A 4,834-nucleotide genomic window follows, 5' to 3' on the forward strand; every position below is an offset into this window, starting at 1 on the left:
AACAAGATTTTTATCTGCTGACCACAGATACCATATAAGAAAATAATGGTAAAAAAAAAATTAAGGAATCAGAAATAGGAAAATTATATGCAATAACATAAAGTAATAAGTTTGGAAAAATGTGTAGGTGTTGGGGGGTGGGGTGGGTTACATAGTTTCTATAAATAAGCTTGGAATATGACTCTGCAATTCTTAAAAGTTCAAGGGTCAAAGGTCAGTTATATGGTTGGGGTTTTTTTTTTTTCCCTTGATCAGAGAGAAGAGTAGAGCCCTTAAGAGATTACGTGTGAAACTTGAATGTCCTTAGCTCCATCAGCAAGTGGATACAATGAACTAACATTTTCATTAATCATATGTTTTCCTCTAACTTCTGGTCCCCATTTGTCAATCTTAGCACCTTATCTTTCACTTTCTCCTCTCCTCCATTTCCCTATCTCTCCATAGCACCTCCAGTTGTCCTTGCAAACAGCAGCACCAGCAACCACCAGACAAGACATCCATCGGGGCAAACAGACCTGGGTGGGGGTAGTCACCCATCTCCTGTCAGTTAGATGAAATGAGATTTGGGAATCCCATACAGCTCTGCTATGGAAGTGTAGGATTGCATCTGTGGGCCACTAGGAAACTTTGAAGCCATTCAAAAGTTGGAAAGGAAAGACACTAAAGAAAAATGTGGCCTCTTCCCCAGCTTTGCTTTGGCTCTAAGTTTTTTTTGTCATTGTAAAACCAAGGTTTCCTTAGTGTTCTTAATAACAGAATACCACAGATTGGGTGACTTATAAATGACAAACATTTATTTCTTACAGTTCTGGAGGCTGGTGGGTCCAAGGTCCAGGTACTGGCAGATGTGGTGTCTGGTGAGAACTCTCCTCCTGGTTCATAGACTGAATCTTGCTGTGTCCTCTCATGGTGGAAGGAAAGAGGGAGCTCCGGGATCTTTTACAAAAACATTAATCCCATTCTTGAAGTCTCTACCCTCATGACCTAAGCACATTCCAAAGGCCCCACCTCCAAACACCATCACAGACTTCAACACATGAATTTTGGGGGACACATTCGGTCTACAGCTGTGGCAGACTCCTCTGCTAGGCAAAGGGGTGAGTGTAGACACGGAGAACTCAGATCTTCTTGTTTTCAATTAAAAATGGATTCTTTTTTAAGCTGCCTATTTTGAACACAGCTGAAATTCCTTGAGTCGGAAGAATAATGTAAAGTTAGAGAGCTAATCCAAGACGAAAGAAAGAAACCGTGAGTTTACCTGCATTTGAGTTGAGGACTGGGCTCCTGACTAATATGGTTTCTTCCCTCCTTCCTTTGCAGACCTCCTCAGATGCATCCCATGGATCCTCACCAGAGTATTAACCTTCATGCTAGGCATCATCATCTTTTATTAACTCATCCGTCTCTCTTTCAGGGTTCTGTAGTTGTTTAAGGGAAGGGATTTTTGTCTTTTATCTCAGTATCATCAGTTCCTAGCAGATTCCTAGTTCCAAAAGAGCAGAAAATCCATTTTGTTATTTTTGGTACCTCCTGCTCAGTCTCTAATTAATATTGGTTACAGGAAAAACTAAATTAACCTGCAAATTGTAGGCACTGAATAAGTATTTGTTCAAGTAACGAACTGTATGTGGAAATTAAATCTTATTTTTATGCAATTGGGGAGTTAACTACCTTGAGAAACATTAAATACATACTGTGTAAAGTGATGATTTATCACTTAAAATCTCTAGTTCCATCTTTAGGTTTTTCTGATTATACAAGTGCTACATGTTCTTTGAAGAAATTCTAGAAAACACAGCAGAAAATAAAAATTAAATCATGAACTGTTAATATAGTCCCACTCATACTGCACATGAAATTTTTATCTGCTTTTTACTTAATCATGAATATTTTCCCACTTCATTAAATCTTTTTGGTTAACATCCTTTTTAATGACACTGCAATATTCTGACTTATTGATGTGCCTTAATTTTATTAGCTATTTCTCTTATTATTTCTAATGTAGGTTGGTTTTGAATCTTTGCCATTATAATGTTGCAGTGCAAACAGAATATAGATTTCTGTCTGTGTTTCTGATTGTGTCCTTAGAGTAGATTTCTAAAAACCTTTTTTTTTCCCCTCCCAGTTGTTTAGGGCAGTATACTGGTACATTCTGCCTTTCATTAGTGACCCTGGGTAAAGGTACTCATGTTTACCAGGCATTAGTTTGCCAATTGTCCTTTTCTGAAGATAGTGACCCAATCATTTCTACCACTCTATCCTTGTGACCTCCTGTTTCCTCAGCCAGGCTTACAATGCCGCCCCCCTCCCACCAGGATAGTTGGGGCGTTCTGGCCATTTCTTGGATATCCGAAGGAGGATTTTGAGAAGGAAGATTGATGGAGTCCATTCAGGAGTGTGCTCTTTAGGTGGAAAGAATAAAAGGTAAGTGCATTTTTATGATAGCTTTCAGTCATCCTGAACACCTATCGACCTAACCAGCCCCCTGAGTTTATGCCCCTTGTAACCCTCTGAAGAGTACTCTGGACTCACACAAACTCAAGGACATGCTGAGTCTATAAATACAGCGTGTGGCAGGAGAGCATCCTTTCTTCTTTCTGCCTAAAAGATCTCATTAGAGGAGGAGATGGCTATAACCAGCACCTTACCTAATGAATGCTGGTTTCCGTAGCAGGAGGGGAAGCTTCTCTGGACTGTCCAGAGGCAATTCTTTCCTGGCTAGGACTGAAGTGGCCACTGTAGCTTTTAAACTGGGCTGAATGGAAATTATGAGGCCAAAGACCCAGAACTTGTCCTGGTCCTGAGTCTACTAAGGGAGGCCCCTGTGTAGATCTTTGCGGCTGCTGCCCTATGATCTCCAGCTGTAAGGGGATAGAGGCTGAGTGATCTGCATAACAAGCCATAGCTAATGGCTCAGGATGGCATTCAACATGGTCGTGTGGCTCAGAAGAGGGCCAAGAGGGTCAGAATGCCAAGGGTTCACTTCTGCTTTTAGAAATTTTAGGGGTTACAGTTCTCTGAGAGGTTGGCTGGTCCAGGAGAAAGAAAATCTTTAGGAAGTCAGGGGGAATTGGAGTCATGTGTTCAGAAGCTGCTTATCTCAGGAATGAGATGAGCACAGAGCCAAGGACAGGATAAGAATCGTGGCAGAGGGAGGGTCAAGGTCACTGGTAACATGCCCAAGTTCATAGCAATTGGTAATTCATTCTGTAACTCCGAGATTTTTTGTTTTAAAACACACAACAACACCCCCTCCCCCTTTTTTGGAAGTAAATGACAGGCAGGGTTAAAGCAGACATTTATTAATTAATAGCATGAACTTTAAATAAATGATACACGCACTTAACTCTAGCCCAAACACTGCGGTTGAAAAAATTATCACATGGCCAGCAACCCTTGCCAATATATTTTTACAAGGCTGTTAAGTACTGCCAACACTCTGTAATGTTGAGCCAAATTACCCTGGAATATTGTGGAACAGGCGCAACACCATGTTTTTGTGAAAGACTGGAGATGCCAGGGGAACAATCTACACAGTTCATGAACGTGGCAGTGGGAGGCAGGGCTAAGCGGTGGGAGCCAGCCTCTGAGCGCTGAGGCTCTCTCCTCTGTGCCTCCGATGGCATGTGAGCAAACGGTTTGGCTGAGTGGGACATCTCATTGGGAGGTGGGCAAATGGCGATCTGGGGTTTGTCTTTTAAAACCCCAAGAATACATCTCATAACTGGAGCTGAGAACTTCTTCCAGCCTAACCTTTGCCTCAGTGTATGTTGTCCTGAAAAGTGTCAGTGATCTTTTCCAAGAGCTGATCTCAACCCGGGCTGGAGCTCAGCTTTTGGGAACCTGGTGCAGGTCTCCTTGAGACCATCCCCTTTAAAAGAGGCCCAGCAGGGGCGCCTGGGTGGCTCAGTGGGTTAAGCCTCTGCCTTCGGCTCAGGTCATGATCTCAGGGTCCTGGGATCGAGCCCCGCATCGGGCTCTCTGCTCAGCAGGGATCCTGCTTTCTTTCCTCTCTCTCTGCCTGCCTCTCTGCCTACTTGTGATTTCTGTCTGTCGAATAAATAAGTAAAATTAAAAAAAAAAAAAAGAGGCCCCGCAGCCACCAAATCCTTACTGTACCTGTGCCAGTTCAGACTGCTGCCTGCCCTCAAAGACGGCCCCCCTGTCCCCTTCCGGAGCCGCACTGCTTCCCAGCACTCCCAGTGGGGCTTCCGTCCTGCCTCCCCGGGGCTCCTCTTGATTCACTGACATTTCACCAAATTGAACCATCAGTCAGCTTCAGTCCGTACTTCAGTACTGGGGGAGAGGCAGAGGCCCTGGAGTCTGGCTAATATTCGACTGGTAACCAAACCAGACCAGAGCTGAGAGGCTGCCATTGGAGCAGAGGGGTTACTCACCAATAGCTTTTTCCAGAGGTTCTCCACACAGCTGGCTACGGGGCGTCCCTGACCCCGTGCAGGGCCAGCGGAGGTGTGCAGGGGCTGCCTGGTGAAGGCAGGGGCAGTTGCTGGGGAGCTGCAGCTACGCGGACCGTCAACATAAGTGTAGGACCCTCGTCACGGAACATGAGTCAGTGCGCCCTGTTGACTGAATGGAGAGATCCAGGATTTCCACCATGGGGAACACAGAGAGAGAGAAAGAGGGACTCTTTGTTTTTATACTAGAAAATGTAGCTAACTCTGTCCTTTTCCTGGCAGCAACCATTCTCCCTAGCCGAACCTCCACCCCCGAGGGAGAGATGGCAGGGAATATGTAATGGGGACACATTTGTCTTTTTCCTGCCTCTCCTGCTGTTTTGCTGCCATTAGACGAAGTTATGATGCCTGAGTAGGGA

The 4,834-nt window shown here is 44.5% G+C and overlaps 1 long non-coding RNA gene across 1 annotated transcript; it reads right to left on the bottom strand.

Annotated features, from left to right (window-relative positions):
- Window positions 1-1,264: 1,264 nt before the first annotated feature.
- LOC125102853 (uncharacterized) lies at window positions 1,265-4,587 on the bottom strand. Its single transcript, XR_007128214.1, has 3 exons — window positions 4,398-4,587; window positions 1,695-1,785; window positions 1,265-1,483 (listed from the first exon to the last, which is right to left on the bottom strand). It is a non-coding gene; the product is annotated as an uncharacterized LOC125102853 (long non-coding RNA).
- Between the last annotated feature and the right edge of the window lie 247 nt (window positions 4,588-4,834).

Source organism: Lutra lutra, chromosome 6, assembly GCF_902655055.1.
Source record: "Lutra lutra chromosome 6, mLutLut1.2, whole genome shotgun sequence".
In the NCBI taxonomy this organism is placed as follows: Eukaryota; Metazoa; Chordata; class Mammalia; order Carnivora; family Mustelidae; genus Lutra; species Lutra lutra.